This window comes from Lissotriton vulgaris, chromosome 6 (assembly GCF_964263255.1).
Source record: "Lissotriton vulgaris chromosome 6, aLisVul1.2, whole genome shotgun sequence".
Taxonomy (NCBI): domain Eukaryota; kingdom Metazoa; phylum Chordata; class Amphibia; order Caudata; family Salamandridae; genus Lissotriton; species Lissotriton vulgaris.
Window position 1 is genome coordinate 868467521 of NC_141694.1, and position 23372 is coordinate 868490892.

The window sequence follows — 23372 nt, forward strand, 5'->3', positions numbered from 1 at the left end:
AATCACTACTGTGGAAACAAGTGGGTCTTAAGAAGTCTCCTAAATGGTAGGATCTTGGGCTCTGAGCGAATCCTGAGGGGCAGAGAGTTCCAAAGAGACGCCACCTGCACCGAGAAACGCCTGCCCCCAGAACGAGCTTTTCTTACTCATCCACACCTTACAAACTTCTTTGTTACATACAATTTGCCTATAGCTCTATATTACAACTCTTTTACATGGCATTTGACCAAACACCCACTTATGGATAATCTATTGTTAATAGAAGCGTTGACTAATTTCACATATGTTTTGCAACAAACAATGACATTGAGCCTCAACCTATTTTGAAACATGTCTCTGTAACCCACATCAAGTGTGCGCCACCTCCACCTTTTTCAACAGGAAGTACTACTAGCACACCACACTTAACTCATTTGTAAATGCTGCACCATATTTTTTTAAACGTGCTCAATTTCATCTACCTTCAAGGCTTACACTATTTCCATTCTATGCACCCACATGTATACACAGAGTAACTCTATCCCATTTATGAATATAGGCCCTTTGCTACCAACTTTTTTTTTAAAGTGATGTAAGAGCTAATGGAGTGATGTGAACAGCAGTATTGTGGATGATCTAATTAGAGATGCTATGAGTGATGACACCAATAATGTCACTTTAGATGCTATCAGCCATTTCGGCAATTATTTTATTTAGCATGTCATGAGTGATGTAATATGTGAGGTCGTTAGTTTTAAAAAGATGAGGTACAGGAAACCATATAAAACTGTTATTTATTATACAGAAAAATGGCCCCTGGTCTGTCCTAATCCTCAGCAACTGTGCCTTCCAGCTTATCTAGAATTCACACACTGGATTCCGGAAGTGGAAGCATACTGGTTGCACTGGAGCAGCATGATCATCACCATAGATACAATCATCATAAGAAATATAAGGACAACACACCAACCTTCCTTACAAACCTTCCCCTTTCCAGGAACACATCAACACTATAAATTCCTAAAAAACATATCTAAGCCTATTTGCCACAAAGGCTTGACATTTTTCCATTACAGTTCCTTAAAAGCATATATAAACTCTTTGACACTTGGGCTTAGCCTCGCTCCACATCCTTGGGTCCCTTTCACTCAATTCTTTCTTCTTACCATTCTCCAATCTGCTGGAATCACCAACCTTTTTCATCAATTCTCTCTCTTCAGTCTCACTGTAAATTGTCACCCGTCTTGCATCCCACCGTTTGCCATCAGAAAGCCTAAGGGAATTACCCCGCACCAACACCACATTCCTTGATTCCAACAACTTGGAACTACCCTTCTTGACTATATTTCCAGAACATACTCTCTTTAAAGCTCGTACTTCTTGCCTCTTCTAGTTACTGTATCATTATTTCTTTACTCATATTGCGCCTGATATTGTTCTACTTTATTTTGCATCTTTTTGTTCTCTATTTTCTTCTGTCCACACCTTTCCATCCATGCTGACATAGCCACAGGACAAGGCACTCTGCTCTTCAACAAGCTGAAAGAAGTCTCTCCCGTTTGCAGAATGCAGAGTAGTTCTGTAATTCCACAACATCTCATTTACCTGTTTTTTACAAAATAAATTGCTTGACAGTGCCAACTGAACATTTTGTTTACCACCAGGTTAAAGTGTTCTATGAGACCATTTCCCCAGGGATGATCCATTGGCGTCCTGCCTTGCTTGATGCCCCACTTCTCAAGTAAACCACAAATCTCTTCAGATACAAATTGAGAACCAATATTTGTGAGTAATTTTGCATGACATCCTTCCTTTTGAAAAATACCCTCACAAAAAACAATCACATTGCTGATTTCACCTCCCTAACAAATGGCACCTCTGGCCACTTTGAGTAATAGGCCATAAGCACATGTGCATATCTCTCATTTGCCCCCACACTATCAAATGGACCACATATATCTATGACAATCTTCTCCCAAGCACAGTTGGGCAACGCCACAGGAACTATCGTGGTCTCTTGCAACATGTGTGATTTGTCACTCGACATGCAAGAGATACATTCCTGAACAAACCTCTCTACCTGCATGTCCATCCTTGACCACCAAAAATGCATTCTGGCCCTCCTCTTCATTGCAGACATCCCTTGCTGACCTTCATGCATCAAATTCAATACCCTTCCCCTCAAACTCTAAGGCACAATCATTTTCTCACACTACCTGACAATGCCAACACTGACAGTACATCCCACACAGTATTGTAAACCAACAAGATATCATCCAATTTCCAAGGTACATTTAACAATTGCACTGCCTTTAACAACACAAGATAAGCACAAATGCCCTCCTTACACTCAGTCTCCCCTATAGCTCGACACACCTCAGATAATTCTCCTACATTCCATTCTTTTCCTTCACACAACTCTCCATAATCCAATGGCAATCTAGACAAGCAATCAGCATTAATATCCCTCACTTCTGGAACATATTATACTGACAAAACACATACTCTTGAAGGCAATGCAGCCATTTTGCAACTCGTGTGGTAGCCTTCCAGCATCTGCCATAGAGAATATGGACAGTATTGAGCTAAAATGTGAAAATTTTGCTCAACCACCAGCAGGCCAGAGCTTTCTTCTCTACAATGAAATAAGCAATCTCTGCTTCCTTGAGGGTGAGTGACCCAAACGTCACCACTCTTTCTTTTCCATCATGTTCCTGCATCAGCACCGCACCAAGACAATATTCACTGGCATCCGTCACTGCTACTGTTTTGTCCATAGGGGCAAATAGCTTCAGCCTGACAACCTTCATAATGGCTGCCTTCATGGCATCGAATGCCAGCTCCTACTCTTCCGACCTTCGGAATGTCGCACTCCTTTTCATCAATTCATGCAGGATGTGTACTCTTTCTGTAAAATGGTGCACAGACTGGCATAGTACTTGTCAGGAAAAACACTATAGCCTCCGTCCTACACCAGCAGTTACATGTCTCACAGAAAAAGACACGAGTAATCATCAAACATAGTGTGATCAATCACTGGTACAATATTTAATAGACAAGCACCCAGATGCAGTAGTTTTGACACACTAGAAGCATGACTACACAGTCTAGTTGTCAAGCGAAGCGCGCATGATTCTAAATGCGCACTTCAACTGAGTAGTGAGTTAGAGGTCATCGAATGACCATTTCTCCGTGTTAAATTTGAATGGGAGTTTCGGTTATCCAACCTAAGTTTTTGAAAGCAGAATGTTTAACCGCTCATCATAGTTCAGAAGTAACTTTGTGCTAACTTTGTGCTAAGTATAGTTTGGAGCAACGAACTTTGGAAGAAAAGTTGTCTTGTCATTCAACCGCTTCGCGGTTGTTCAAAGAAGTCTCAGAGAGAGAACACTAGGAGCAACGAAGCAAAGGACAGTAGCGGTTGGTCATTCCTCGACCGGTACACCCGAGCAACGATAAAAGAATTGAACTACAAACAGTAGGACTCCAGAAGAAAAAAAATTATATTCAATGCTAGTTTGCCCTTGCTACTATTAACTGCAATTTCCCTCTTGGCTCTTTTCCGATATCTTTCCTCCCCTTTCTCACCTACCCTGTCCCCTTTTGCGAGCTTCAGTAGAAGGTTCGAACAACTCTCAAGGACTGTTTTGCATTTATGAAAATAGTAAGCTTACTTGAGAAGTAAAGGATGTGAATACAACGAAGAATTGTGGAGGCAAAAGGTATTAGCCAGATAGTGCTCACCTCAAAAGATCAGATAATTATAGGTCTCTTCTAATTCTGTTATTTTCTTCCTCAGATAGTTGAGCCCTTTCAACGCATCACCACAATACATACATTATATAGAAGAGAGGCAAAACTCCGAAGATAGCTGGTAGGAAGAAATCTAATTTAGAGTTAAACGGAGATTCTGACTGTGTAGTGGAAGTAGTGTTTATGTTTTCTCCCATCTGTGTATTAGGTACCCCAACGGCGTCACCAGGAAAATAGTTACAGAAGAATCCTGAAGCATCAAGAGGGTGGTAGCTGTTGACGGAGTGTCTCTTCTATCTCTCCCATTCCCCTTATCCCCCTATTGGTGACATTGCTTGATCTGAATAGCGTCGGTACCGATGGGCGGGCATAGGGAACAGTATCTATTCTGCTTCTGCAAAGACTGCAGGGGTTCGTGACTGTACTTCGCAAGACCAAGGAAAGATCTTAACTGTTCTTTGTCTTGTGGAGGGGGAGCTTTCACAATAGCCTCAACCAATTTATGGTTACGCTCGATACCATTAAGTATTAGGTTGTTGCCCAAGTCCTCCACTTCCTGCCTGCAGAACTTGCATTTCTGTAGACCAATGGTGAGAACAGCCAACTCAAACCTATCCAGCACTTCCATTAGAATCAAATCATGCTAAGCCCTACCTAATACCAATACCAGCACATCATCTTGGAAAATCAGCACATTTTACTTATCTTTCAAAACGCCCTGCATAACATTTTGCTACTGTGGACGCAGATGTCAATCCAAAGGGCATGTGGATAAATTGGTAAGTCACCATGGGCATAATGAAGGACATTAAATGCCTAGATTCACCTGGTGATAGTGTTGCTCAAATAAGAATTTACCTTGAAAAAACAAAAGACAAGAGACATGTATCAAAGCAGGAACATAGATTTAATCAAACAATTTGGCTCGGAGCACATTTATAGAAACTGGTCTGAGGACTGTCTCAAAGTACAATCAATCTGAACAGAGTTTTATACTTTTCTTTGGGTATCGTAAAGTGTGTCCTTAGATATTTTTTTGTAAAGGATTGTAGGCCTTGTTTGTGTAGTGATAAATAAGCCCCTGATAACAAAATCAGGTGGGCCTCAGCCTTGTGTGGACTTATTGTGGGCCAGTGGGTAACTTGTCCAGATGCCTGACATGAGGTGTGTGTGATCACTGAATGTCCTGTGTGTGCTGTGTCCTGATTGACTGTGTATTCCTAACTTCATGTGGCATCTGACTTTATGGTGTTTTGGGAATGTGTGCACCCCTCTGGCCATGTGTTTTTAAATGGTGGCCAATTTCCCTGAACCATTGGGGTGTCACTGCACCTATCTGTGGGATTGACCTGAGTTTCCTGTTTGCGACTTGTCATTAAGTAACCTCAGGCCTAAGTCACAGAGTCTGTCTGACCACATATTTCTGAGTTAGGTTTGATAGAGGTTTCATGACAGGCCCATTTGATAATAGTGATATGATTATGTTTTTATATGCAAATGTATCATGATAAATATTGGGATTGATTCTATCAATATTAACAATAGGCAACTGTCAGGTCCAGATTGGTGAATCGCTTCCCACCAAATACACTTACAAGCATCTCATTGATGCGGGGAAGAGGAAAGCGGTTTATCCAAATGCATTCATTAACGTCCCTCAAGTCCACACACATACAGTTCTTGCTGTTTGGTTTTCTTGCGATCACAATGGACCTAAGACACTCTGAGGCCTCTATGGTCTCTATTACACCTTCTCTGCATAATCTTTGTAGTTCCTTGATCAACTAATCTCTTAGAGGCAGGGGATTATTGTGCACGTTGTGCATCCTGGGTATGGCTCCTTTCTTCAATATGATTTAGTGTTCAAATCTTTTAAAACACCCCAACTAACTTTTAAAAAATTTAAGAAATCTAGCAAGACACTCCCCCACATCCTGTGCTTCCATCAATAGTACCTGTGGAGGATGATTGGAATTGAGTACCATCCTCAACATACATTGTTCCTTCCATCCAAGAAGGGATTTGCCTTTTCCCACTACATAAATCTTACCATTAACGCCTTCCAATCCAGAAATTCTACATTTGCTGTAAAATATCCTAATACAGGTAATTTGTTGCCACAATATCCTTCCAGCACTAAATCCATGGGACATAACACATTTGAACCCAAACCCTACTAGATGGTCTCATCTATTATAGTGAAAGGAAAACATGATTTTTTAAATCAATTTCTTCACTTGATTGGATGCTGGACTGAAAGTAGTTACACATGTGAGTATTCCTCCTTCTCTTCTACTGGTTTTCCGTGAAGTAGTACATTTCTATTTTGGTTTTTCGCTCGTTTATAGCATCTATTCACAATGTGGGATGGATAGTTCCTGGATTCCAGTTTATTGGTTAGGGCTTTTGCCAGTTCTCTGAAGACACTGGTATCACTACAGTTGCGTCTGCGGTGTAAGTATTAGCCGTAGGGTAAGTTGTCTCCTAAGCTATGTGGCTGGAAAATATCAAAGCACAGGAGGCTGTTTCTGTCTGGTGGTGTATGATACACTTTCTTACACAGATGTTCTCCTTCTACATATATGGTGAGATCCAAGAAAGCCGTGCTGATACTGCTAATGCTGCTGGTGAACTTTAAATGTTGGTCAAGGTATTGATCCATAATAAGAATTGTTGGGCTGTATCTTCTGTACAATTCCAGAAAATCAAAATGTCATTGATAAACCATTTCCGTTGTTGGAAAACTGGTTGTCATTGCCTAATATATATTTTTCTTCAAAATCGCTGACATATAGCCCGGCCAAACTTGGGGCGAAAGTACTGCCCATAGCTCTCCCATGGAGTTGGAGGTACACTGTCTTGTTGTATTTGAAATGGTTTTCTGTCTGTGCTAGTCTGCAGCATTCCAATATAAGGTGTTGGGGTGTGTAGAATTTCCATTCTGTCTTGAAGAGTATCCTTTCTATAGTGTCTAAGGTGGCATTTTGCGGTAAACTTGTATATAAGCTTTCCATGTCTAAACTTATCCGTAAATTATTCTTTGTGTCGAAGTTCAGATCTTCCAGTAATCTCAAGGTGTCATGGTAAGTAGGTGTTTTCTGTAACAGAGGCCTCAGGAAAAAATTTGCAAATTGTGGCAGAGGTTCCTGTACCGACCCAATCCCTCAGACGATGGGACGGCATGGTAGTGGTATTCTTCCTTTATGTATTTTAGGGAGGGAGTATAAATATGGCATTATTAGTGTAGCGTAGTACATTGGTTTTCATAAGTATTTTTGATTAGTAGTACTAATCAACCCCTTTATTGGCTGGTTTTAGTTACCTCTAGTTTTTTGACTTCTTTGAGCAATGCTTGTTTAAAAGTGTGGTTTTCGATAGATATCATTGCGGTAGGTGGACTGAAGGTTGATTTTAGTCACTGCTCTGTTTCTTCAGTCCTCAGAGGAATGGGTATTAAAAGCTATTTGGCTCTTGCTCTTTTGTTTCTCCCTTATTATTACTTGTGACCTTCACCAAAGCACATCTTGGTGAAACATGGTCCCTTCAAGCCATAGACCAGGCTATTTCCTGTTTCCAAGTGTACTATTTCTGCAGCCTTTCTGTATTTGTTTTCCCCTTTTATTATTCATCATACTCTAGGCATGACTCCTTTCCCTGATTCCAGTTCACCTTGTGATTGTTAAAAACAGCATTACTTAGGGTCTGATTTAGATTGGTTACCATGTCACAAATATATTGGATATCTTTTCAGCAGTATTACAAGCGCCATGGTATATAATGCCCTTGTAATACGGAGGAAGGAACATCCATCACATTTGTGATGGAGTAACCAATCCATCGAACCCTAAATCAGGCCTTAAGTCTCCTGTGCTGCCCGTTTGGTCATCTGGGGGACCGTCAGCCGTCTACCATGCCCCATCAAAAGTTGACATGCTCATTGCTGAATTTGGTTTTACCGGTGAACTCACAAATCATTTCCTTGAAAACCCCTCCAATCCCTTGGAACCACCAGCTGCCATATTCCATTAAAAGTCTCTCCCAGGGACTCTGACAGAAAAAAAGGCTGACATCACTAAGAGGTTGTTTGCACCATTTCATCTAGTGCTAATAAATGGTTTCAGTTTCACATTCTTCACCTGAATGTTACTGGTGATACAATAAACAACACCAGACACAGGCTGCAAAAAACTGTTGCACCTACAGTAGATAGAGGGGTCAGTTGAACCAAAAGCATTGTGTGCAACTGGACTCCTCATAAGCAGTTCAATGGTGACAAGGGTTCGAGGAACTGTAGGGTAGGATGTACAAGACAGATAGGAGGAACCAAAAGAAGAGTTTAAATACTACACTAACTGATGAGTACACGATGCATCTTTCGCAACCCCTGCTGCATTTTAGTACCCTCTCCTCTCCATGGAAAAATTTGTCCAGAAACCTGTACTGCAATCAGTTCCCAGGTCCAAAACTACACTCTGGAATGTCAGAAGTCATGCTGCCTGGCATACCATACAAACATGAAAAGGTCTCATGGGGCTTAATAGAGCCTGGTTCACTTCTACCAATGTCCCAACCTGCCTGTGGCCCACTGCTGCAATAAGAATCTCCTCTAAACTTTGCATGTAGAACAAGCCCACTCATCACTCAACACCAGGATGCTCTACCAAATCCTAGCCACGTAATCAGAACATTGGTGCAAAGCCGATAATGCACTCACAACTTGTGTCTTCTGTTGGACCCCACCTCCCCCAAACAACTAGTTAATCCATTCAGGTAAAGAATGAAAACGTTGTAGGGAGCTGGTGTGATTTTTATGGTGTTTATTTTTTCTTCGAATTGATTGATTTTTTAAATACATTTGATAGATAGAAAATGCAAAATGTCACTGTACTATTAATGACATTCTACATGAATGTAAAATATATATTGTTCTTTTCCATTTCTACAAAGATTAGACACGTGAATATTTTTTTTAATCGTCAGTAGCCCAGGAATGAGATATGCAGAATATGTACGATATTTGCTTTTATTTGAGATGAATCTCTCGAAAAGAAAATGCGCAGTTTACCTAAATTCAAATAAGTATAAATCCTGTAATTAAAGCATATATTAAGCACAAAATAAAAGTGTGTTTAACAGCAAAGCACCATATTGAATTGCCAGTGATTTTTTCTGAAAATCTGAATCTGAAAAAGAAACTACTTATCCTACAAGGAATTGTTGCAAATCAATCACCGTCCATAATAAACTCAACATACAATACAAATTGCTGAAGAAAGATTTTCATCATTGTTATATTGACTTCTAATTACTAGAGCAGACGAGATGGATTATGAAAATTGGAAGCTATTAAAAGGCGCAATACAATTTTAGAGCTACAGAAACAGAACCGCCGCATCGAGTAGGTAATTTTGTGTTATTAGACTTTAAGTAGCATTTAAAAACATGTTTGCTCTCCCTGGGCCTAATTGGATTAATGTGATAATCTTTCAATAACAGTAGCTGAGGCTGAAATGTAATTTTAAAAATCTGGCAATGAGGCATGAAGAATTGGTATTAAATTAAAAGCTCTCATACACTGCGAAGAAGGGAGAAACTGCTTCCCACACACAGCACTTACATTGTTCATGTACACCATCTTATTTTCAGTGTTACCTCTGAAGGCAACTCATGGTGATCGGTATCAGAAATAGTATTGAGTTTTGCTTTTCATTGTGCATAACTTACGATTCATTTGCTTATAGTAGAGCAAGGCATGGCTGCAGTGATAACAGTTTAGCTGGTTATGATCACGTGTTAATGTGACAGCGATTCAAACTTTCGAGTTAATCCTGTTATTATTCTTTAGGAGGTGTCTCCCAATTTTATATGAGACTTGGGGAGTGTGCAGTTTCAGCCCCTTCAAGTATTTCCTGTAATGGGCCTGATGTAGTGTTTGGAGAGTAGGATCTCTGTCAGAAATGTACTGACCTCCAAGCTCTCTGGCCGTACTATATAGAGTCTGTTGAACCATCTGCTTTCCGATGGCAGTGCTGCCATTGGTGTATTGCTATTACCTCATGGCATACCGAGTCAGAGTAAGTGCATCAGACCGCCCATCCTATTAATGGCTGCTGGTCTGGTTTCCTGTTTTTCTGTCAGTTACTGCCAGGGAAAACCTGATGGTGATCAAGAGAAAAATCTAAATAATTATCCCGACAACCAAAGAAAAAAATCCCAGAATGTGAAAGTCATTAGTTGTTTATTTTTCAATAAACAAATCCCACTTTATGAGTTTGATTTTAAAAAACTAAAAGTTAGCAGCATACATTTTAAAATGGGCTTTGGCTGTCCACCAAACCTTTGGTACCTTCGGGGTCACCCCTGTCACACTGGTTCCTCTGGTGGAACAGAGATCACTGTTGGGTGTTAAATTCGATATTTGGTAGTACATCAGCTAAAAGGGAGGGGCGGAAAAATTGAGAATTACTGCAGAAATCAGATGTGTTAATTCCAATTCCCTTAGTAATCCCCTGTTCCTTCAGAGAGACTCAGAGCCGATTCACAAAGGTAAACCTAGATATAGATCTAAGTTTACACATTTTTAATATTCACTAAGGCACTTACGAGTGGTATTGTTACGAATGTGGAGTATCCACACTCAGGGTGGAATTTCTGAACTCGGGGCGAAATTGCCACACTCGGAAATGCAAGCTTCTGCATATAGGTTCAGGACCGGACACCATGTCATGTTTTACATTGACATTTTCTAGTACTACAAACAGAAGTCCAAAATAAAAAATCACATTAAATTGCAGTGTCAAGCCTCAGCCTGTTCCAGATATGTATACATGCAGGTCATGTAGAAAACAGTTGAGTGTAGCAACATGCAACTAAACATTGGAGTGCACAATGAGTGAGGAACATTTATAACTCGGGGGACAAAAGCCAGCCACTATGGAGGAAAGGGAAGGGAACTATGGAGGAGCTATTAGCTAAATTAAGAGGATCTTTTCAGGGTTTATGAGATGGGCAGCACCCACCCCAGTGTTGACATATTAATTATATATTCACTAATATGTAATTTAATTTTGTAACTTCAAAACATTGAAACATTCAGTGCCAATATAAAAGTGACTCATCTGTCCTCTATTTTCTCTCACAATCTGTTCTAATGTGAACGTTAGTCATAAGTCAAAACCTTAAATTAAAGCTCACATTTCCAACAGTATATTAAACATTTCACATACCTCTAAATTAAGGGTGGGCGTAGGTCGCGAAGTAGCGCTACGCGAAGCTACGCGAAGCTACGCGAAGTGCACTTCGCACTACGCGAACTTCACGTAGCACTACGCGAGCTGCGTATTAGCATGTTCGCACTGTGCAAGAAGTGTTTTCAATGATTGCACAGTGCGGACAAGCATCCAGCACTGTGCAATCATTGAAAACGGCATCTTGCACAGTGCGAGCTGTAGTTTTCTGCTGCTCGAGTATATTATTTCTCGAGCTGCAGCTTTCTCCACGCGAACTGGTAGTTTCTCATTGAGAGCGGTCGCGAGCATGCGCAACCACTCACAATGAGAAACCTTACCTCCCCGCGTTGAGAATCTCGCCGGGATGTCATTTTGCTTGCTCGCGGTCGCGAATATGACGTTCAGGACCGCAAACAAGCAAAAAATGAGCTCTGCACTACGCTACGCTGCACTACGCGTGTTCGCACTGTGCTACGTGCAGCTCGCGTAGTGCGAAGTTGCGCAAACTTCGCAAACTCCGCGAGCGTAGCGTAGTGCTTTGCCGAGGCCTACTCTAAATGTGCTTACCATCCCCCACCTATCTCCTCCATAATGTCATTAGCTCAACAAGCAATCACAGGCAGGCTGATTACGTAAAAAGAGCAACCAGAAATAAACTCTTTCAGACCTTTTAACATGACACTGTATATGTTTTGGGTTTTGCCCCCTATCATGAGAATGAATGGTTTGAGTAGAAGGATGAGTAGGAAAAGAGCTAAGAATATTTTCAGGCAAAGAATCAACATCTTTGAGATGTCTTAAGACCGTTAGCAAAAATAAAAGCCATTGGAGTAGTCCATAATAGGGAGATAAAAGAAATACATTTGGGACTAAAGCCGAACTAGGAGAGCGCATGAAAAAAAATCAAAGACAGTTCCATATGATCAAAAGCTTTTTTTGCATCAAGGGGGATAGCTGCCAATGAGTGGGAATATTTATTTGATTTATTCAATATATTGAAGAAGATTCTAGTATTATCAGAAATACCTCATCACTTAATAAAACCTGACTGTTCGTTGCCAATACGTGAAGGTAAAAGTGGATCTAATTGGAGAGCAAGAATTTTAGCAAATATTTTATACTCAGAATTAACTAAAGAAATTGGTCTGTAGTTCTTACATTGAGGAGAGGATGTAGCTTTACAGCTAGAGCAGTCAACCTCGAAGCTGGGGAACCGTGGGGCATATTATCATGGGGGTTTATCTCTGCTTCTTTGCTTTAAAAGCCAAGAAAGCGGAGATAACATTATCCCCCTATTACCTAGCTGTCGCTAACACCAGTTAGCCACAGCTAGTATGAGATAGCGACCATCTTGGGACCCGCTTTGCATGTCAGTGATATTTATCACTAATGACATGCAAAGTGGGCGTGTCAAGATGTTAGCGACTGGAAACAGTCGCTAACATTGCTATCTCCTACTACCAACTTTATGAGATATTCTCGCTAAGCGTGAATATCTCCAAAAGCTAACACCTGCCCCAGAGCAGTTCTTAGCCATGTTATCCAATGGTAGGTGGATAACATGGCTAAGAGCATTAGCTCGGTAACGCATGAATATCTCTGACTTTTCAGCGATATTTACGCATTTCGGCCGATTTTTTTCGCTTAGGAGATAAACCTTGATAATAGCAAGGTTCCTAAGCGATAAAAATCGCCGCAGCTCAGCGATAAAAATATTGCCGCTAAACCAACATAGCGATAATTATCGCTAGTTGTTGGTAATATGCCCCCGAGTTCGAATTTCGGCAAGGATGCTCAACATCCTGTGATTCTGGGCAAATCACTTAATCTACCCTGAAGCCTAACAAAAATGAATGTGTCCATCTGTATTGAAACTGGTGCTCATATAAAGTGCTCTGATACCCAATTTTGCGGGTGTAGTTTGCACTATATACCACTCTACAAAGAAAAGCAGATCCTTACCATCTTTAGAAATGCGACAAATGAACGCTTCCTGAAAAGTGCCACAAGACGATTTAGATGAAATAAAATAAGAAAATAAAAGATTGAGTTTTGGAAGCAAAAGTTTCGAAAAATGGGAGTAACATTCTACAGGAAGGCTGTCGGGTCCTCGAGCTTTGCCAGTCTTAATCACTTTTAATGCACGAGAAATGTATTTTAGAGAGAAGTCTTTATCCAATGAAGAAAAGTCTATATCAGTTGGGACATTCTTCTGAATCGAATCAAGATAATACTGTATGTTATCAGAATTTGATTCGGATTCAGAGGTATAAAGGGTAGTGTAATGGTCTTATCTATACGAGTGTATTTATGATTCTTCTTGTGCCTGTTAGATGAGTTCTTATTTAGAATGTTTAATGTGACTCGCCCTTGCGAGTCAGTTGCCCTATGATCTTTCCCCCAGCCGGTTGCTGCGTGGCACCTGTGCACAATAAATCTTCTACTTACAACTACCTCTATTTGTGTTAGTAGTTACTTACTACAGAATATTGTGGTGACGAGGCACAGGTGTCCGAAGAACCCTTAAGTGCATCCAGCGCTAATCACGGAGAAGATCGGTGTCAGAACTTTGATTGACAGAGACGAGGTGAAGGAGTGTCAGACCTTCAATTGACGGACACGAGGTAAAGGAATTCCTGTTTTCATCGTTAAGTTCAGAAGGTATTTTAGTTGTCATTCGGGGAGGCGAGCACAGCTAGCGGCACCAACAGGATTTGGGAAAATCGTCAATGGCACAGAACGCTACACAGCGTGGCTAACGCCACTGAAATGCACGTGAAACGCAGTCAGTTTCTTTGCGTATTTCACGTATCAGCCATTTTGAGACGTACTGAAAACAATAGTGCAGTCGAAGCTTGTGTATCTTGTGACGTTGAGACGGCCATTTTAATATTGGTAACACGATTTGAAATGATCATTAAAAAAACCATTAACTTTATCTTCACATGCTGTAAAGAACAGTCAACAAAGATTTTCATATAATGTGTTCAAGATACATGTCAAATAGCACAATGTGACACAGACATTTAATTATTCAAGTTATTAGCAGTGACACAGTCAGGTGACAGATGCAGGTTTCGATAAAAGCAGTGACGGACTTAAGTGACAGTTGCAGGCTCATGCTGTTTTTCAAGTGAAATTCTTGAATTTATAGTCAGACACTACAAGAAAAAGAGAAGAGTTTTTATACATTTACCTTGTTTAGGAATGGACATTATGTGTGTCAGACAGTGACACGCACACTCGAAAAAAAGTGTCATATGCACGGTGGTGAAACACGATGATGCACACATTTAAGGTTTCATGTGTCAAGCATTGTGCGTAAGCGACAGTGATACGCACACTCAACTGTTGTGCTGAAACACAGTGACGCACATACCTACTGCCTTGCATACCTATTGCTTTGCGTGTCAAACAACAGTGATACGCGCACTTTCTCTATCAGCTTTGCGTGTCAAGCAACAGTGATACGCACACTTAAAGTTGTCGTGCAGAGACTCAGTGACACGCACACTTACTTATGTTTTGGCGTGTCAGACAACAGTGACACGCACACTAGGAGAAAAACTTTTTATTTTTTTTTATTTTTATTGCATGCTAACAGTGTTTACATTAGTATGTTATTCATTTTTTTTTTTTAAATCGGAAAAATGCAATCTGTTTTTCCACCACCACCTTTTCTGGAGTCTCCAGGTAATCCACCTATACCATGGAGGAATTGGTACGATGCATTTGTGACATATGTTGGCGCCATAGGTGCATCACGTTTCAGAGCAGAGTGTAGGAAATTCCTTCTTCCTAATTCTCTAGGATTTGAGGGTATGTCTATGTTTAAACATCTACCAGCTTAAGTACGTGCAGAAAATGATGAGGAGCTCAATGAATATACGGAAGCTGTTAAGAAGTTAGAAATTAATTTCGATATCCAACCCAGCATTGTTGTCCTTAGGCATACATTTTTCAAACGGGAACAAAAGTCTGGTAAAGATGTTGAAACATTTATTTCGGCTTTATGTAAGCTAAGTGCAGACTGTCAATTTGAAGGATTCAATGAACAATTGATTAGAGACCAATATATCTGTAAATGTTCGGACAAAAACATTCAATAAAAACTGTTGTCAATGGGTAATCTGACCCTTGAAGAAACCATACGCACAGCTAAAAGTATTGAGCTGTCTAAAATTTCTGTAAAAGAACGTGACGAAAAAGTTGTGTCAAATGAATCGGTAGCTATTGTTCACTTAAAAGTTGTTAAGAGTAACAATTCCACATGCATAGAAAACAAACAATACAAACAAAACAACATATGCTACCATTGTGGAAATCTTCCGCATTTTAAGTCTGGTCGACCTTGTCCTGCAAAGAATGTTGTCTGTAGAATTTGAGGGAGAGTGGGGCATTTTGCCAAAATTTGTCAAAGTTGTAAACTGGCTTTTTCTGAAGATAAACATTCTTCTTCCCCTGTTGCAAATGTGTCTATTACTGAGAGCAATGATATTAATCTCAATAATATACAAGATGATCTAAGAGACATGGTTGTGGTTGTTGGTGACATGTCTGGTACTGCCGACGACATTTCGGAATGTGTTGACTCTATGTTGATATAAACATTGGAGGCAAAGTTGTAAATTTGTTAGTTGATTCTGGGGGAAGAATTACAATGCTTACACAAGAATTGTTTGCTGAAGTCTGGGGCTCTCGTTCTTTGATGCCTCCAGATGGATCCCCTGTTTCTTATGAAGGGAGAAGGATTGAATTGGCTGGGTTCTTTGAAGATTCTTTGGAGTTCAGAGGAAGAGTAATCCACGGAAAAGTTTATGTGGCCATCAAAGTGTTATAGATTCTAGGTTGGTATCATCAGGGTTTGTTCAAAATGGTATTGCGGCCGGGTACCAAAGATCAAGTTTCTGTGGTTGGGTCTGATGATTTCGTTGTTAAATTGTCTGAGCACTACCCTTCAGTTTTTAGCAAGAAATTAGTGAAGATAAAGGGGTTTACTCATGTACTTAAGGTCAAAGATGATACCATTTCTGTTAAACACAGTTTGAGGAATGTACCTTTCAGTGTCAGAGATCAATTGGAGAAAGAACTTGATGATTTGTGTAAAAAAGGGATGATGGAACCTATAGAATCTTCATTGTGGTTGTCCCCCTTGGTTGTCTCGAAGAAAAAAATGGTGATCTTCGCGCTTGTGTTGACCTGCGCAGTTTAAATAAAAACATATGGGTGGATTCTCATCCCCTTCCAAAGATCGCTGACATGTTAAGTTTGATTTGTGGTTCTAAGTGGTTCTCCAAGTTAGATTTGGCCTCAGAGTACCACCAGGTCGTACTCGATCCTTCTTCAAGACATCTTACAGCATTTGTGTCACCTTTTGGATCTTTCCAATATTGCTGTATGCCATTCGGGTTGGCCAGCTGTCTTTCAGAGGATTATGTCAGGCATGCTCAAAGACATCAAAGGTGTACTTGTCTTTCGGAACAATGTGTTAATACATGGTGATTCAAGTGATTCACATGATGAAGTTCTTTTTCATATACTTGAAGTTATGCAAGAGAGTGGTGTGGTTCTGAAACAAGAAAGGTGTGTGTTCAAAGTCGAAAAAATTGAATATTTTGGTCATGTCTTGTCTGAAAAGGGTATTGAACCTAGACCTGCTCTTATTAGGGCCATTGTTGACAGTCATGCTCCAATAGACAAAATTGGGGTTAAATCATTCATAGGACTATGTGAGTTTTATTCTCGATTTGTACCAGACTAGGCTTCAAGGGCACAACCCCTTACCAACATGCTTAAGAAAAGTGTTCCCTTCCTTTGGAATTCTAATACTCCAAAAAAGTTTGAGTGGATTAAAACACAGTTGGTCTGTCCCAAGGACCTTAAACCTTTTGATCCAAGTGCCATGTGCACTATTACTGTTGATTCCGTGGTCTGGGTTTAGGTGCTGTCCTTACATTATCTGTTGGTGTTACTGAAAACACTTTGGAATTTGCCTCAAGAGTTTTGCGAGGCACTGAACTAAATTTTGCTGTCATTGAAAGGGAACTTTTGGCGTGTTGGTGGGCTGTAAGGAAGTTTCAATTGTATGTTTGGGGAAGACATTTCTAGCTATGTACTGATCACAGTCCCCTTGTCTCTATTTTATCAGGCGGAAAATTGAAAGATCACACCCTGAGATTAGCTTGTTTATCTACAAAACTGCTACAATATGATTTTGATGTGTCTTTTATTCCAGGAAATAAAAATGGGAGAGCTGAATATTTTTTAAGGTTTCCTGTTGATGATGAAAGCAAGCTGGATTTTGGAGATGAGGATGAATGTTTTATTGCTAACTTAGTTTTGGATGACATGTATGCTGTTACTGAGAAGGAATGAAGGGACAAACTTGCAAAGGACAATCTACTTTCATGTGTTGTAAAGCAAGCTAAGCAAGGATGGCCTAAAGAGAAAAATGTTAAATTTTCATTACAGACCTATGTAAATGTTTCCGTTGATCTCTCTGTTGAAGATGGGTTGTTAATACGTAGTGACAGATTAATTCCCCCTTAAGTTCTGAGACTACGTTTAATGAAAGGAGCACATGAGGTACATTTGGGAAAAACTCTCACAAAGAGGAGGCTACAATAGTATTTTTGGTGGCCCCAAATGGATAAGAATGTCGATTCATATGTGGAGGAATTTTTATTGTCAAAACTCCACCTTTACAATCTATTAAACTACCTGATGCACTATGGCAGAAAATTGGCATTGATCTTGTAGGACCATTCAATGTTCTCTCAGCTTCCTCAAAGTTTGCCATAGTGGCAATAGATTATTATTCAAAATGGCCTGAGGTACGGTTTATTGGTGAACCTAATTCGAGAAATGTAATTGACTTTCTTAAAGATATTTTTTTGTGTGAAGGTTTTCCTTCCACCATTGTCAGTGACAATGGTGCGCAGTTTGTGAGCCAAGAATTTGAGAAATTTTTAGAGCAATGTGGTATTGGTCATTGTTAGAGTTCACTTTATCATCCACAAATGAATGGATTAGTTGAACGTATAACCTGTGTACTGAACAATTGTTTGCAGTGGGCTTGCGGAAACATGCAATGTGCAAAATGCAGTAAGATCAATGCTGTTGTTCTATCGCACCACACCTCACTCGTCCACCAAAGTTTCACCTTATGAGCTTTTGCGTGGGAGGAAGCCTTGTTCTAAAGTCTGTAATGGTTGGATGTCCAAGTGGGTGAAGATAGACTCTATTACTGATTTAGATGTTACCGTCAGAGAGAATGTTACTTTGGCACAAACTAAGCAAAAGTCATACTTTGATTTGAGAAAAAAAATCTTTCCCATTCTTTTGTTGTTGGGGATACAGTGCGTGTTAAATTTCCAGTGTATAAAAAGAAAGGTTGTTCTATATTTTCTAATCCCATGGTCATAGAAAAAATTCAAGGAAACGCTGTTAGAATGAACAACAAACAGTGTTGGAATGTATCAAGAAATGTTAGGAATTCACGTGGTAAGATACTACAAAATGAATCCATAAATGAAAATGACATTTCTTGTTTTCCAGATCATTCCTCTACTGTCTTGCGTAGGACCAATAGACAGCGTTTTGTTCCTGCCAGATTTCGTTAATATTTCCTTCTGTATATTACTCTTGTTTTGTTTGTTGATTTAAGTATCATTGTTTTTTTCTTTATTTTATATGAGGAGGAGGATAATGTAATGGTCTTATCTCTACGAGTGTATTTATGATTCTTCTTGTGCTTGTTAGATTAAGTTCTTATTTAGAATGTTTAATGTGACTCGCACTTGTGAGTCAGTTGCCCTCTGATATTTCTCCCTGCTGGTTGCTGCGTGGCACCTGTGCGCAATAAATCTTCAACTTACAACTACTTCTATTTGTGTTAGTAGTTACTTAGTACAGGTAGAATCATATGTTTTAAATTCTTCCAAAATGTCTCCATCTTTAAATGAAGATGAGGAATCTGATTTCAAAATAGAATCATTTTTGGTAAGTTCTTTTTTTTATTTTAATATATGTGGCAAGCATTTTACTTGCCTTGTTTTAACCACCATAATAACGGGCACTGCCTCTCAGAAGGTAGGAAGGAGTCTTCTCTGTGGAGAGCTTGTTATATATAAATTTTAGTTTATTAAGGTCAGATTTAGAATTTGTAGTATTATATTGGGTTGCTGATGGTTTGATGTGTTTAAGAGTGTCAGGTGCCTTTTGAAAGTGTATTTTATTTGTTGAAATGTATCAACATTTTTTATCTCTAACTGAAGATTTATATGCATCCCATACTACATAAAAGGAAGCTCAGAGGTTGAATTAAGAGTAAAAAATTCATCAATAAAGGGTTCAAATGTAGAGGTAAAGTTTGGATCAAATAGTAAGGAGGTATTGTAACACCATCTTCTACTACTCTTGTCAGGAAAGCATAATTCTAAGCCCATATTTACAGGGGCATGGTCAGAAATCAATGTAGAGCCAATATATGTATGTATAATGTGCTGTGTTAATGATTTAGAGCCAAACAAATAATCTATATAAGACTGAGAGGATTACGTAGGAGATAAAAAATATACTCTAGCAACTCTGGGCTTCATAATCTCCAAAAGTCGACAAGAGATCTTTGGTCTATTAGTGTGGTATATTGCTGATGGATTAAAGATGGAACAAAAGTTACTTTAGAGGTACGATCTATATAAGGGTCAAAACTAAATTACAGTTACCACCAACATTTATATATTGCAAAGGGATAGACATCAATTTAACAGAACTAGCTGGCCAAAAAACATTGTCAATTTTGGTAGGTGCATAAACGTTAAACAAAGAGATAGGAAACTTATCAATTTTAAGATGTATAACTAACCAACAACTGTTAGCATCTGCCTCCTGAGAAAGAACAGTGACATTGAGTTTTTTATGGCAAAGGCTTACAACTCTGTTTCTTTAGCCCAAACCAAGATTTGAAAGCTCAGATCCTACCCACTGCCACTTGAAGCTTTAAAACCTCTGATGCAACAATATTGGATTCTTGTAGAAACCCAATATCATATTTAAGGTTGGACAAATGGGAAATGATTCTTTGTCTTTTGATGGGCAAACCCAAACCTTTAAAATTCCAAGAACATCATTCAGCAAAACATAAAAGGTAAATTATATACATAATATAATCTCAAAGGTACAATATCATACCAAGAGATGCTCTTGAATACAGTTAGAAGATTATAAGAAAAGAAAAGATGATAGCAATACTATGAAAAGAAAACATGAGTATAGAGAAGAAAGAGAAGGAAAGAAAGAAGTGAGAAGAAAATACATAGCATTGATAGATAAGATAAAGGAAATGATGCACCAAAAACATAGACATGGGTGTAGAGTGGTAAGGCCAGAAGTGGAAGATGAAAGAGCCGACTGGAACTCCAGGGTAGGTGAGGAGGGAAGACAACTATACAGACAGACAAAAAAGGATGATGATCAGATATACAGGACCACACCTAACAAGAAACATACAAATAAGATAAAAAGAAACTAGACATGTCATAAAGAATTGTAAAATTGAACAGATTAACTTTTTTCACATTAATAAAACATGTTAAGTAGAAGACATTCTCGCAACTTCCATAGCTTCTTTCTTGCAACTGTCTAGAAATCACTGTGATAGAACAGGATCTTCATATGTAGTAGTTTTATTTATATAAGTCACTTTAAAGAGACAAGGATGAACCAACCCAAATCTGGCTTTAAGATCATGCAGTGCTGGTTGCGTAGCTAGAAAACTCTTTCTTTTATCTGCTGTGGCTTCGCATAATCCTGAGAGAACAACAAAGGGGATCCTTGCCATAAGATACGTCCATTTAATTTAGCTGCTTGTAAAATCATCAACAAGTCAGTGTATTCCAAAAAGTACAAGATGACTCCTCTTGTTTTGTGTGAAGAAGAAGCAGCATGTGGGCTATGACCCAGTCTATGTGCACTTAGGACATTCAGCTGTGGTGATTCAGGTAAATTAAGAATGTTCGGTAGAAAAGACTGAAAGACGGAGATGTGATTGAACCACTCAAGTCCTTCGGCCGAGCCATAATGTGAAGATTGTTTCACTGATTGCAGGTTTCAAGGTGCTCTACTTGTTTTTTTAAGTTGAGAAATGTCCATTTGCATGGGAAGGATTTGTTGGATAGTTGTCTGTAGTGATTCTACATGCTATTTCATTTCAATTATCATATCATCAATAGCATACCACTTGTCATTGAGAGGTTGAAAGCTTTTACTAGTTTCCTCCACATAAGGTTTAAGAGCTCATATCTCCTCCAAAATTAACTCTAAAGATATTGGTAGGGGAGATTTAGCATGTGAAAGGGGGTCTTTTTTGACCCGCTTATTTGATAAAAGCCTTACTATAGTATTCAATTTAGTGGACTGCTTACCTGATGGAGGAGGGACGTTTGACACAGACATCCCTGAAGTAGAGGGCGATGCGTTATGATCTGAATCTTCCATAATGCTCTGACTGACTTAATTCTCCACATATACAGAGATGGTAAAGCAGTAGCAGATCATTCCCCAGACAGAGGAATATAGGTAGGTATCAATAATAATGAACTTAGAAGTGTTGAAAAACAAGATTGCAAGGCAATAACAATTGCTTTCAAAATTATATGCCCATAGCTTAAATATTTGAAAAAGGAACAAAACTGAAATATTCCGGCATTCTGGAGATATTCAGGAAAAAAGTCTGTGACACATGAGAATAAAATGTATAAGAATTAAGTGTGTCAGCAGGTGAGATCTGTTCACAGTGTTTATGTATCTGGGCAGTGAAGAAATCAGCTGCACTGCTGGAGGACAAATTGGCGGCGCAATTTTCGTCATGGAAAATGCACCATTGATACAAAAACAGAAATGCGGCAACAGCCGCTTACTATACAGCGTGCAAAGACATCGGGGAGTCGCAGGAAGCCTTCCGACAGTGACCCCACACATTTCCAAAGGTGCAGGAATGCATTGTCCGCAAGGAGGAAAGCCAGCCTCCAAAACTGCCGCAGAGCGCCGTCAGCCAGTTGCCATCTTCTTTTGCACAAAGCCACGCCCCCTCATGCAGAGCATGTTGCACAAGGTTTAATGGTTTTATTTATGTTCATGTTTCATGAGATTATTAATAGTAACTAATGGGCTTATTTTATATTACAGAACCCCAGACATAAGGCTCGTCAGCCGGAAATGCATTCGGTGAATAGGTGTATGGTTACTCAAGATAAAACATGTATTCTAACAGACTGTAGAAACGTAGTGTAATTCATATATTCCCAATAGGCTCTGCTCATTGGAATAATATATCCTATAGATTAGAGGTAGGACTGAGGTCAACTAGGTCTCTATCGAATGTATTAAACTTAATAGTGAGTGCCAGCTAGCTCAGAGGCCACTAGAAACTTTCTCGAATTCACAAGAAGGGACTAGTTTCTGACAACCGCATAATGATGACAACTTTGTTTCCCAAGAAATATATCTTTAGAGTTGTGGAAACAATAGATAAGTATTTCACTCAGTCAATCGTGCATGCTTTGTTTCAACAGAGGTGCAGAGAAATAGAGAGACAGACGTTTTCAATAAAAGGTTGCTTTGAACAGTGTTCTTTCTCATGCAAGTAAAGTGAACTGCTACAATCGTAATGCAGGCTGCAAAGTATAATGCGTACAGCGAGAACAATATAATAGCATAATACTGTAAAAGAATTGTATGGTTTCTAAGCCATATAAAAATACATACATAGTGAGTATTGAATTTTGCCATTAAAGTGAACGATGTTGGCTGTTACCAGGCACAGAGTATAAAAGTCCAGAATATGAATGCGGGCTGCCAGGAGATAGTTTACCTTTTTCCCCCCTTGCCAGGAGTTCGTGCGTAACTGTACTGAACTGTTTTGAACTAACCATTAAGGACGTACGAAAGAGAGAAGGGAGATAGTTGCTGCATACAGCGCATACAGTGAACAGTGATTAGTGAAATGCTGAACTGAGCTAAATTAAACACTCGGCATCAGTATCGTGCAATTTTGGAGCGGAGATACTGGTGCACTTGATCTCCCTTATTCCCTTATCGCCCTTATCGCCTGTGCTTACTCTCTGCTCACCTTGGTTCTTGCCTCCGGCGCTCGCTCGCTTTCACGCCAGATCGTCTCCCCTCCCTCAGGATCCCGCCGCTCATCATCGTACGTCATCTGCAGACTTGCAAGCCACGCTTTTAAATCGCGTGTGCTTCGTTGGCAGGGGGACGCAGGAGTGCTGGCCAATAACTAACCTCCCCGGCGGAGAGAAAAACGAAGGAGTGGAAATTAAGAAATCCAAGGGTAGCGCATGTAAAGGTTAAAGAAATAAATGAAGAAGTCAGAAAAGCGACAACGGGAACAGCTAC